We start from the raw sequence: 14,513 nt of genomic DNA on the forward strand, positions 1-14,513 counted from the left end.
CTGCAGCTGACTTCTCAATGGAAACACTCCAAGCCAGAAGAGAATGGCAAGAAATACTGCAAGTAATGAAAACCAAAGGCCTGCAAGCAAGACTACTCTGTCTGGTAAGGCTCTCAATTAAAATGGAAGGCCAAATAAGGAGTTCCTCAGACAAAATAAGTCTAAAAGAATACAACTCCATGAAACCAGCTCTGTTAGAGAGGCCAAAGGGACTGCTTTAAGAAAAGGAAGGAAGAGAGAGAGAGAGAGAGAAAGAGAAATACAGCTATGAAAAAATGGCAATGATTAAGTACCTATCAGTGATAACCTTAAACATAGATGGATTAAATGTTCTGATCAAAAAGACATAGAATAGCTGAATGGATAAGAAATCAGGACCCACACATATGCTGCCTACAAAAGACCAACCTCAGGACAAAAGACCTACACAGACTGAAAGTGAAGGGCTAGCAACAAATATTCCAAGCAAATGGACAGGAATAAAAAAAGTCAGGAATAAAAAAGTGACCATATCAGACAAAATAGAACTCACAAAATGGGCCATAAAAAGACACCCTGAAGGTCACTTCATAATACTCAAGGGAAGAATCCATAAAGAACACATAAACATTGTAAATATATATGCACTCAACATACGAGCACCCAAATACGTAAAGAAAATCTTGGAAGACTTCAAGAAAGATATTGACAGCAACACAATTAGAGTAGGGGATTTCAACAACCCACAGTCAAAAATGGAGAGATCTTCCAAATAAAATATCAACAAAGATATTGGGGGATTGAACAATGCCCTAGATGAAATGAACTTAATTGATATATATAAAGCCTTTAATCCTGAAGAAGCAAAATACACAATTTCTTCAAATGCAAAAAGAACATTTTCAAAGATAGACCACATCGTAGAACACAAAACAACACTCAAAAATTCAAGAAAATTGAAATCATATCAAGCATTTTGTCTGACCACAAGGGACTGAAACTAGAAACCAACCCCTAGGAAAAAACTAAAAACAATCAAGCTCATGGAGATTGAATACCATGCTATTAAACAAGGAGTGGGTCAAGGACGAAATGAAGGAAGAAATCAAAAAGTTTCTGGAAAAAAACTGATAACGAACTCATAGCAACCCAAAACGTATGAGCAAAGGCAGTCCTGAGAGAGAAGTTGATAGTGACACAGTCCTCCCTAAAAAAAAGATAGAAACATTTCATATAAATAACTTAACCCTACACCTACAAAAACTTGGAGAACAACAAGAAAGATAGCCCAGAGAAAGTAGAAGGAAGGAAATAACTGAGATCACAGCAAAATTAAATGACATAGAGACTAAAATCACAATTCTAAGGATCAATAAATCCAGCAGCTAGTTCTTTGTAAAGATAAACAGAATTGACAAGCTTTTAAGCAGACTCTTCAGGGAAAAAAAAGAGGACTCAAACAAACACAATCAGAAATGAAAGAGGAGAGATTACAACTGATACCACAGAAATACAAAATATTGTAAGAAATTACTAAGAAAAACTATATGCCAAGAAATTTGAAAACCTAGGTGAAATGGACAAATTTCTGGAAAAATATAATCTTCCAAAAACTCAATGAAAAAGAAGCAGAAGCTTGTACTGATCAATAACAGCAGACTAAATTGAAGGAGTAATAAAAAAACTCCCAACACATCAAAGCCCTGGACCAGATGGTTCTACAGGAGAATTCTACAAAGCATTGAAGGAAGAGCTATCTCCTATCCTGCACAAACTATTCCAAGAACCCCAAGCAGATGAAAGACGCTCAAACTCTTTTTATGAAGCCAGCATCATCCTAATTCCAAAACCAAATAAAGACACAACAAAGAAAGAAAACTTCAGGCCAATATCTCTGATGAACATAGATGCTAAAATCCTCAACCAAATATTGGCAAACTGCATCCAGCAATACATTTAGAAGATAATACACCATATCCAAGTGTGATTCATCCCAGGGATGCAAGGATGGTACAACATTCAAAAATTGATAAATGTAATATATCACATAAACAAAAGGAAAAACAAAAATTACATGATCATATCAATAGATGCAGAAAAAGCATTTGATAAGGTAGCACCCATTTATGATAAAAACACTCAGCAAAGTGGGAATAAAGGGAGCATTCCTCAATATAATAAAGGCCGTACATGAGAGACCTACAGCCAACATCATACTCAATGGGCAAATACTAGAAACTTTTTCACTAAGGTTAGGAACAAGACAAGGTTATTCACTTTCACCACTTCTATTGAACATAGTATTGGAAGTCCTAGCCACAGTAATCAGACAAGAAAAAATAAATAAAAGGCATCAAAAATGGAAAAAAGGAAACAAAACTGTCATTGTTTGCAGATGACATGATAGTGTACATAGAAAATCCTATAGACTCCACCAAAAAACTGTTCAACCTAATAAATGAATTTGGTAAAACAGCAGGATAGAAAGTCAATATACAGAAGTCAAAGGCATTTTTGTATACCAACAATGAAATATCAGAAACAGAAGTCAGGGGTAAAAAACCCATTTGCTGTAGCAACAAGAAAAAGAATGTTTCTTGGAATAAACCTAACCAAGTAGGTAAAAGAATCATACTCAAAAACCTACACAACACCAAAAAAAGAAATTAAGGAAGACAAACTAATGAAAGCATGTACCATGTTCATGGATTGGAAGAAGTAACATAATCAAAATGTACATACTGCCCATAGCAATTTATAGATTCAATGCAATACCTATTAAAGTATCAATGTTATATTTCATAGATATAGATCAAACACTTCAAAAACTTATATGGAACATACATGACCCTAGATCTAAACCAGTTTTGAAAAAGAAGTACAAAGTAGGAGGGATCACAATGCCTGATATCAAACTGTATTACAAGGCCACTGTAATCAAAACAGCCTAGTACTAGCATAAGAACAGATACATGGACCAATGGAACAGAACAGAGAGCCCAGAAATAAACCCAAGTCTCTATGGTCAATTAATATTTGACAAACTAGACAGCAGCATAAAATGGAGGGAAAAAAAGCCTCTTCAACAAATGGTGTTGGGAGACCTGGACAAATACATGCAAAAAAATGAAACTCGACCACCAACCTTACACCATACACCAAAATAAATTCAAGGTGCACAAAACACTTAAATATAAGTCATAACACCATAGAAGTCCTTCAGGAGAAAATAGGCAGGAAAATCTCAGATATTCCACACAGCAGTATTGTTACTGATATGTCCCCTAAAGCAAGGGACATAAAGAAAAGAATAAACAAATGGGATATCCTCAAAATAAAAAGCTTTTGCATGGCTAAAGGAAACAGCATTAAAATGAAAAGAAAACCAAACATATGGGAAAACATATTTCCAAATGATACTTTAAACAAGGGTCTGATCTTCAAAATATAGGAAGAACTCACATGACTCCATTCTAAGAAGTCAGGCAACCCAATTAAAAAATGGGCAAAGGACTTGAACAGACACTTTCCAAGGAAGACATAGAAATGGTCCAGAGACATATGAAAAGATGCTCAGTATCACTACCCATCAGAGAAATGCAAATTAAAACCACACTGAGATACCGCTTCACACGGGTCAGAATGGCCATCACAAACAAATCAACAAACAACAAATGTTGGAGAGGTTGTGGATAAAAGGGAACCCTAGTGCACTGTTGGTGGAATGCAGACTGGTGCAGCCACTTTGAAAAGGGTATGAAATTTCCTCAGAAAACAAAAAAATGGAACTGCCTTTTGACATGGCAATTCCACTGCTAGGATTATAGCCGAGGAACCCTGAAATACCAATCCAAAAGAATCTATGCACCCCAATGTTCATAGCAGCACAATTTACAGTAGCCAAGTACTGGAAGCAACCTAAGTGCCCACCAGTAAATGAATGGCTAATAAAACTATGGTATATTTACACAATGGAATTTTACTCAGCAGAATGAAAGAAAGAGCTCCTACCCTTTGCAACAGCATGGATATAACTGGAGAGCATTATGCTAAGTGCAATAAGCCAGAGGGTGAAAGACAAATACCATATAATCTTATGTTTAACTGGAACTGAATCAACAAAACAAACAAGCAAGCAAAATATAACCAAAGACACTGAAATAAGAACAAACTGACAGTGACCTGAGGGGAGATGGTAGGGGATAATGAGAGGGAAAGGGTGAATAGTTTACAGGAACAACTAACTATAAAGGACACATGGACAAAAACCAGGGGGGGTGAAAACAGGGGATCGAGGTAGGGATGGCTGGGATGGTAAGGAGAGGTGGGGGGGAAAGGCAGAAAACTGTACTTGAACAAGAGTAAAATTCAAAAGTATTTAATAAAAAATAAAATAAATAAAATGAGACTTGGCCTTGGGCAACTACTTAACCTCCCAGAGTTCCAATTGCTTCATTTATGCAATAATAATATTAGTGCTGCTTACTTTATAAGATTTTTGTGAGGATTACATGAAATAATAACATGAGATTTAATAAATTACTAAGTACTATATGCATATAAAGGATACCTGTAATTATTATTTGTACTATTTCCAAGTGAAAACAGATCTCTGAGGATTTTTAAACTCCTAGTTTCTAGATCAGTGTGTTTATAAGTCCCTAAGGAGTGATTCAACATTCTTGGCCTCTGACCCAAGCAGCTAATCTAAGGGGTTAAGTGTAGATTCTCTATTCTGAAATGACTGGCAATCTCCCCATTGCAAGCTATGCTGAGTTATAATTACTATAGTTCCTCACTCACCAGGGATGGAGAATGCTCCCTAAAGGCCCAGCTAATGGTTCAAGCTACACGTCCATATACTCTCTGGGGTCTCCTGCATAACAAGTTCCCTTGTGCTTATTATCACTGGAAGAAATCTTGGCCCTTCCAAAAGAACCATTAGAGGGCTGGTGGCAATCTAATGGTGGTGATATGTTTTCTTACCTTTCTAGTTAAGCAAGAGGCTCCCACAGGACACCTATAGAACCAAGTAAGAAAACATAGAATATGTACTGTTCCTTGTAGGAGGGTCAGTTCAGCTCTTACAATCCAAATGAAGCTCTCATAAACCTCAGAGATGTTCAAAGAACCAAATGGATTCCAAGTGATTGTTGCTGGAAGATTCTGCCACAAATGTTGGATGTAAGCACTAAGGAGAGAGAACTCCTGAGAAGTGTAATTCAGCTTGTCCAGGAATTCGTGGTTTTTCTTTTAAACTACATTCCTGAAAGGGAAGATAGAGTACTGTCTCACATCCTCAGATCCTAAACCTGAGACAGGGGTATAAGAAGCATTTAATAAGTGAAACAGGTATCTAGAATTGTCTACCCAGAAACCAATGTCTTGGAATAGACTTTCTCCTCAACCAAGGGCTATCCTGACAGTTTCCATGTTCCATGTTTCTTCTTGACCCCCATCCCCACTCTGGCTTCTGTTGATTGATCCTTAACCTAAACCAAAGCTCTTCTCTAGAATTTTTCAAGGTAGAAGTAAAATAGTCTTATCTTGAGTACCAGGGGTTTTAAAATGAAAAACCTAGGAATTAACAAAGGCTCATGTTTTTTACCACGTGGAGAAAGCCAATTCCCAGGGAAAGAAAATCAACCCATACAGAAAAACAGGCCACAGTGATCATGTCTGAGTCCCCAGTTTTCCTAAGGACCAGCTGCAGCCTGAACTTCTTATGGTTTGGCCGATCGACACATAAGTTTTTTTATTTTAAAAAGAATTTTATTTACTTTTTTTTACTGTGTTGCAGGGTGTGGGAGAAAGATAAGGAGAAAAACATTGATGTGCATGTTTGCAGACCGGTGCTCAATCCACTGAGCTACACCAACCAGGGAAAACCACATCAACCAGGGTGCTCCACACATTCTTTTAAAAAGATTTTATTTAGTTACTTTCAGAGAGAGGGGAAAGGAGTGAGAAAGAGAGGGAGAGTAACTAACTACCCTAAATATTTCTTATTTATAAAACATTTCCTGGCTCCTACATTTTCCCCAACACACCCAGGGGATAATCAATCACTCCCTTCTTAAACCTGTTCACATATCCCATGCAACACTTTTTAGTGAACTAAATGCTTTACATATCTCTCCCCAACCAGAATGTGAAGCCCTCCAGGACATGCACCATGTCTTCCTCATCTGTGATACCCCTGTTCCTAGTGTATGGACTGAAATACTGTGGTGTACAGTGATTTTGTGCTCCCTTAGCCTGTCTCTGTGGTGATATGGTCTTTATCAGGGTCCTCAACTGTCTGAAGAAGCTATCAATCCAATTCCCGCCTCTTATTCTCTTCAACAAATGGTGTTGGGAGACCTGGACAAATACATGCAAAAAAATGAAACTCGACCACCAACCAAAATAAATTCAAGGTGCACAAAACACTTAAATATAAGTCATAACACCAAAGAAGTCCTTCAGGAGAAAATAGGCAGGAAAATCTCAGATATTCCACACAGCAATATTGTCACTGATATGTCCCCTAGAGAAAGGAACATAAAGAAAAGAATAATCAAATGGGATCTCATCAGTTCCATCCATGTTGTTGCAAAGGGTAGTAGCTCCTTCTTTCTTTCTGCTGCATACAATTCCATTGTGTATATGTACCATATTTTTTTGATCCATTCATTTACTGATGGGCACCTAGGTTGCTTCCAACTCTTGGCTATTGTAAATTGTGCTGCTATGAACATTGTGGTGCATAGGTTCTTTGATATTGATGTTTTATGATTCTTAGGATATAATCCTAGCAGTGGAATTGTTGGGTCAAATGCTGAGTGAAATAGGCCAGGTGTTGAAAGACAAATACCATATGATCTCACCTTTAACAGGAACCTAAACAACAAAACAAACAAGCAAGTAGAAAAAAAAAGACACTGAAATAGAGAACAAGGGGACAGTGACCAGAGGGAAGAGGGAAGGGAAGTTAAGGGGAAAAAGGGGGAGGGATTTGGAGGAACAAATAGGAAGGACACAGGGATGAGAACTAAGGGGGGTGGAAATGGGAGGGAGGTGGGGAGCAAGGGGCAGGGGAGGCTGGGATGGGAGAAATGGACAAAAAACTGTACTTGAAAAATAACTAAATAAAATTTAAAAAAATAAAGAAATCATTTTGTAATGAAAAAAAACCCAAATGTGATCTCATCAAAATAAAAAGCATAGAATTTGCTTTCATAGAATTTGCCTTCATAGAATTTGCTTAGAATTCTCATCAAAATAAAAAGCATAGAATTTGCCTTCATAGAATTTGCTTTCATCAAATTATATATTCCTGAACTGTTCTTGGCTTGGGTACAGAAATGAACACTCGCTGAATTTACTGGAGATGATGGTGATGGTAAGGTGCAGGAGAAAATTTTCACTCTGCTCTAAAATACAGAAAAATGTGGGAATTTTCTAGGCAGTAGGTCTATATTCTCCTTATGGATACTGCATGTGTCTTTCCATTTTTTAATTCATCTGCATATTGTTTTACATAATTGGGATCTTATCATGTCAAACTATTGCCAATCCTGTTACATGAAAACTTAAGGAAGCCCAAAGGCACAGCAAGACATAAAACATAGCTACATGCACTGCAGCATGCCAAGAATTTCTTTTTACGATAATAAAGGATTCTTGGCAGTGATATGCTTGAGTGTGCTTTTACAAACTCACCAGAGCCACACGTATACATCTCTTCCCAGCTGTTTTCAGTGACATACCCTAATGGGTGAAAATGCCACATGAAATCAGCCATGATGGGAATATTAACACAACGAAACTGGCAAATGCTACAATCAAGGGTTTCATTTTCTCAGTAGGCCAGTTGTTAAACATTTACCAGCACTCCACTGCCCTGAGTACTGACATGTCCTCCACTATCTCATCATCCCTAACTTGCTGTGATGCACCTCTGTGTGTCCTTGATCTTGGTATATTTTTTGCATTGCTTATTTCTTGGTTCTATAGCAAAACAAAGTGAAAGTAACTTTAGCCCTATCTGAGTTGTCACTGTGATCCATCCTCAACCCTATAGCAGGTCCAGTCTAGTTAGAGATTACATATAAAATTCTGTATATAGTGTTTTACTAACTTACTCATTTTTATTTCATTCAGTTTCATCATGTTTTGTTCAGATAGACTACCATAAATTAATAAATTGTTGTTATCACCATTATTGATCAAAAGTTCAAAATCATCAGAGTCCCCCTATTAATCATAGAATAAAGTCAGAAATTCTTTGCCTCATACCTAAGGTCCTCCATAACCTGTCTTTTCAATTTTCTCATCCATCATCCCCCAACATAGAGCTCTGCTCTAGAGACTAGGTCATCTATCATCCCTGACCAAGCCTACTCATTACTACTTTCATGACCTTCTCCATCCTTTGGTCTTTCTTTAAAAAAAGAAAGACTTTATTTACTTATTTTTTAAGAGAGGGGAAGGGAGGGAGAGAAATATCAATGTGTGGTTGTCTCTTGTGAGACCCATATTGAGGACCTGGCCAGCAACCTAGGCACGTGCCCTAGATTGGGAATAGATCCAATGGACCCTTTGGTTTACAGGCTGGAACTCAATCTACTGAGCCACAGCAGCCAGAGCTCTTTTGGTCCTTTCTGAGTTACCTAATAGCTCTCTTTCCACTTACTCATAGTTTTGCCATCCTCCAAAGCCCAGTTCAAATTTCATCTGGTCCAAGAAACCCCCTACCCTCACCAGCTTGGCCCACAGTGATCTCTGTTGTTCCTGAGCTCCTATAGGGGAATGGGCGAGGTGGAGTGATCTCGACTACCATTGGTCAGTCCTGTATTATTTACCAGGTGTTGTACAAGGTGCCACCTTCCTCTTATAAGGACCCTTGTGATTAGGTCAGGCTCACTCAAATAATCTAGGATAATCTCCCCATTCAAGATCCTTAACTTAGACTTCTAATTAAGATGGAGGCATTGGTATGCATGATTCACCTCAAAGTGCAACCACACAGAATTACAACTATTTCTCAAAACAAAAAACAACCAGAACTGTCAGAAAACCAAGCTGTATGGAAGTCTGACAACCAAGGATTTAAAGAAGCCACATACAACCTGAAGGGTAGGAGGGGTGGAGATGGGTGGAGTCATAGAGATGGGTGGAGTCACAGAGATGGGTGAAGAGGTGGTGTAGTGCAAAGAGGTAGCAGTGGCAGTGGCAGGGACAGCAGAATGAGTGGTCCCAGCCGCAGGCCAGAATGCATGGCCCAGGGCTCCAGCACCAGGAAGATAATTCCCCAAAACTTCTGGCTGTAAAAATCAGTGGGAGTTAGGGTGGTGGAAGAAACTGCTTGATTTTCAGGACAGTTCATTTAAAGGATCCACATAAACTTAAAATGTATGCAAACCTACCCACTCTGGAGTATATGATAGGGGCAGCAGCTGGAAGGGTGCCTGTTGCATACTAGAAGTGGATGAAGTGACTGAAAATGGAGCAAGTGCTGGGCAGGCCTCCAAAAGCCAGGCAGTAGCATTGTCCCCTCTCTGAGCCCTTCCTCCACACAGAGCCACAAAATAGTGAAGTAGGCTGTCTCAACCTGGTAATTACCTAAGGTTCTGCCCCATACGATTTACAGGTGCCTTTTACTGGGAGTCAAAGCAGCTCTAATACACAGAAACAAACATAAGGTGGCTGCTGAATTGAGGAGAAAAAACATATGGCCCAAATGAAAGAATAGAATAAAACCCAGAAAAAGAACTGCACAAAATGGAGATAGCCTACCTATCAGATGCAGTGATCAAAACACTGGTTATTAGGATGCTCAGAGAACTCACTGAGTATGGCAAAAACATAGGGAATAAATGAAGGCGACACTAAGTGAAATAAAGAAAAATCTACAGGGAATCAACAGTGGAGAGAATAAAGTTGAGAATCAAGCTGATGATTTTTAACACATGGAAGGAAAAAGTATTCAATCAGAACAGCAGGAAGGAAAAAGAGTTTAAAAAAAAGGATAGACTTAGGAACCTCTGGGACAAATTTAAACATACTAACCTTCAAATCAAAGAGGTGCCAGAAGGAGAAGAGAAGAGCAAGAAATTGAAAACTTATTTGAAAAAAAAAAGAAAGAAAATGTCCCCAAAGAAAACAAGTTGGACTCAAAGAGGACCATGCCAAGACACATCATAATTAAAATGCCAAAGGATAAAGATAAAGAGATCATCTTCAAAGCAGCAAGAGAAAAGCAGAGAGTTCCCTAGAAAGGAATTCATTTAAACTACCAGCTGATTTCTCAAAAGAAACCTTATAGGCAAGAAGGGGCTAGAAATAAGTATTCAAAGTGATGAAAAGCAAGGACCTACAACCTAGATTACTCTATCCAGCAAAGCTATCACTTAGAATGGAACAGCATATAAAGTGATTCTCTGACAAGATAAAGCTAAAGGAATTCATCATCCAAACCATTATGACATGAAATGTTAAAGGGACTTACTTAAGAAAAAGAAGAAGCTCAAACCTATGAACAATGAAGGTGCAATGAATTCACAACTATCAACAACTGAATCTAAAAAAAACAAAAACAAAAACAAAAACCTAAACAAACAGCCAGAACAGGATCAGAATCACAGAAATGGAGATCATTTGTAGGTTAATCAGTTGGGAATGGGGAAGGGGAAGAGAATGAGGGAAAAGGTGCAGGGATTAAAAAGCATAATTGGTAGGTACAAAATACACAGGGGGATGTCAAGAATAGCATCATAAGTGGGGAAGCCAAAGAACTTATATACAGGACCCATGGACATGAACTAAGGAGGGATATTGCTTGAGGAAATGGGGTTACTGGGTGTAGGGTGGTGAAGGGGGAAAAATTGGGACAAGTGTAATAGCATAATCCATAAAGCATACTTTAAAAAGATCCTTAATTACATCTGCAAAATTCCATTTGTTATACAAGGTAACATGTCACAGGTTCTGGGAGTTAGAACATGGACATCTTTATTTAGTCTATCATACTGGGCTTAGCTTTGGGCTTCATTTATTTTGGCCCTCTTCACGTCTGAGCACATATGAGATGCTCTTTGCTGGATCTCATTTGAGATGACAATGAATTCTTAAGGTGAAGACTGACACTGTCTGCCCTGGCTGGTGTGGCTCAGTGGCTTGAGTGCCAGCCTATGAAAAAATGGTTGCTGATTCAATTCCCAGTCAGGACACATGCTGGGTTGCTGGCTGGGCCCCCGTGAGGGATGCACAAGAGGCAACCACACTGTGATGTTTCTCTCCCTCTCTTTCTCCCACTCTTCCTCTCACTATAAAATAAACAAATAAAAAACCTTTAAAAAATATTGCCACTGTCTGACCACTGTCCCCATCACTGTCACCAGCAAGCCACAGTTGTGCACAGACTTCATGAAACTCAATTCCTGTCACCAACAACTGACATTCACAAGGTCACAGTCAGGCAAAGTTTGTGTTCAAACCAGTCAACAAATTGTCACAAAATAATACCCAGATAAAATAAAGTTCAGTACAGACACCTAATAGTGGCTAGCACACAGTCAATGCTCATTAAAAGCCAGGAGTTCAGGGGGGTTTTGGTTTTCTCCTCTAGTCAGTAAATTGAGAACTCATATATGATTCTTTTGACAAATCTGCCAGGCCAGATCCAGTTTTGCCATTATAACCAAGCCTGCCAATGTCCTGGGCTATTGTTTAATCATATCAGGGAGACTCTGATAACAGGCTACTTGAGCATTACGAACCTTGATAATCCACTAATGTGCTGAGGCTTAGCCATTGTTGGGCACTGAATCATGAGAAGAGGTTGATCCGGCATTTCCTCTACCCTACCCCCTAGAGCTGTGCCTTATAAGTTGCTGTCCCTTTAACCACAGGTTGTCCAGAGAAACAATAAAGCTCCCTGGGAATTATGATCCTCCTGACTGCACACTGGAGACTGGGGCTCTGATGCATAGGTGCTATGAAAAGAATGGAAGCAAGGAACCAATTTCCTGGCAGGTTCACAACTGAGTCTTTGTGAAGGAACTGAAGGTCTTTTTGCACCCATAACACCATTTTCTGGTAAGGAAAAAAATGCATGTTGTAACATGGAAGTGATTCTAGTGGACGAGAAGTTGTAAGAGTGTATTTAAATCTACAGAGCAGCAATAGGTGGAGAGTCACATTGCCTTGTCATAATTGGATAAATGAAGACAACCCTGGATAAATGTCCCTTTGACAGGAAAACTCATTGTTCTACTTTATGAGCATTGGAGAAATATAGCAAAAACCTGTGACTGTTTCCTTGGATTGGCTTTGAACACAACAATGTGGTCTGGCGTTTGTGCTGCTTGCTACATGAATGGCTTTTGATAAATTACTCACTTCTCAGGGCCTCAGTCACCTTATATATAAAATAAAAAATACTGGCCTCAAAAGGCTGTGGAGAGAATTAAACAAGACTTTGAACAAAAATAATGCAGTTCTGAGTGTACACCAACCAATTGTTCAAATGTCTTTTCACTGTTAAGGTTTCCCTTAAAATTAACTCTGGAAATCACTGAGACTTTAGAAATCACCTAGTTCAACTCTCACTTCTACAGATACTTTTGGGAGATATTTTGTTTCCATATACATATATGGAAAGAGAGAGAGAGATTTCTATTAAGATCATTTTGTGACCTAAAATGGTTAGTGATCATCAGATTTAACCTTAGAATAATATGGACTTCCCACGAAATCCCAAACCAGGAAATGACTGTTTAAAGCAAAAGGACGACTCGAGAGTTTTGTGATCTCCTTTAAAGGCCTATCTGTATGAATAGGCCTTTCAGAAAATCAGAAGCATACTGAAAAAATAAAAAGGAAAGTTGCCAGCAAAAAAAAAAAATAAGTTAAATAGAAAAATCCTACTCTGTGATATTTTGGGTTTTATTTTATTATTAAAGATTGTGTTTGCATATGCAATACCCATTTCACATAACACAGAAAATACTGAATATATATTCAGATTACATCAGTTTATAAAATTTTAGTATGTTTTGTATAAAAATGTTTTTCTTTATGGAGAGTGGAAGTAAACAAAGAAATATACAAGTGTGATATACAAACTATAAAACAGATACTATAATATTTCCCTTTATTTTAATGTTATTTAGCTTTATTATGGATTTCTTCTTTGTCAAAAATGTTTGATACTGTAGTATTGTGCATTTGAAAGTAGTGTGTTAGCCAATACACAGCCCAACCCAGGGGCTTACATAGCAAGCAATTTACCAAACTAATTTCATTGCCATGAAAATTATGTGTTATAATTTGCCAGCCCAACAAGCTGGTTTTCTTTGCTTTTCTTGTTTTTTCTTTCTTGTCCTTTACTCCTCTTTGCATTCATTCATTCATTCATTGTTTATGCTATTACAGTTGTTACTGCTTTTTCTCCCTTTCCCCACTTCCACCCAGCCCCACCCTTTCCTCTCCCTAAGTCAATCCCCATATTGTTTATGTCCATGCATCATGCATAAATGTTCTTTGGCTAATCCCTTCACCATCTTTCATCCTGTCCCCCTACCTCCTCTCTGGCAACTGTCAGTTCCATGTATCTATGCTTTATTTCTATTTTGTTAATTAGTTTATTGTGATAATTCAATTCCACACATAAGGGACATAATGTGGTATTTGTCTTTTACCAACTGGCTTAATTCAGTTAGCATCATTTTCTCCATGTCCATCGATACTGTTGCAAAATGTAAGAGTTCCTTATTATTTTACTGCTGCATAGTATTCCATTATGTAAATGCACCACAGCTTTTTTATCCATTCTTCTACTGATGGGCATTTAGACTGTATCCAGATCTTGGCTATTGTAAATAGCACTGCTATGAACATAGAGGTACATATATTTTTTTTGCATTGGTGTTTTGGGATCCTTAGGATATATTCCCAGAAGTGAAATATTTTTCTTTTTATATATTGGGATACTCTAGTTGTTTTCTTTGTAGTATCTGACCCTTACCTTCTTTTTCTGAGACCTGGCAACCCCTACTATTACATTATGAATTTTTAAGTGTATAGTTGTGTATGGTTCTGGAAACTGATAAACTTTTATAAACATAAAAATAAATATAAAAATACTGTTTATGACAGCACATAGAGTAGTTTGCCCATACCAAAGTTAATTTTTGTACATGCTTTAAAAATATACATTGGGATGTATAGAAATGCAACTATCCATATACTTTTATACACAAGTTTGTACAGATAGAGTGTTTTCATAATGACTGTATTTTATAACACAATCATGTAATATACAGAACTATGAGCAGAGAATTTGCAAAATGAAATAAAGAACTGCATGCTTATTTTTTTAAGCTTTAGTTTTAGATATGTGGTATGTTAACTTGATGATTTATTAAGAAATAAAAATTTGTCCATGGAGGTATAGAAAATAAGAAATATTCAAGAAAATTCATTTTTTTTAATTTGGAGAAGATGGAGGGGAGATTTGTATTAGAAACCATCTGCTGTATTCCCTGAAC

Source organism: Artibeus jamaicensis, unplaced genomic scaffold (assembly GCF_021234435.1).
Source record: "Artibeus jamaicensis isolate MK-2021 breed Jamaican fruit bat unplaced genomic scaffold, CSHL_Jam_final scaffold_666, whole genome shotgun sequence".
NCBI lineage: Eukaryota > Metazoa > Chordata > Mammalia > Chiroptera > Phyllostomidae > Artibeus > Artibeus jamaicensis.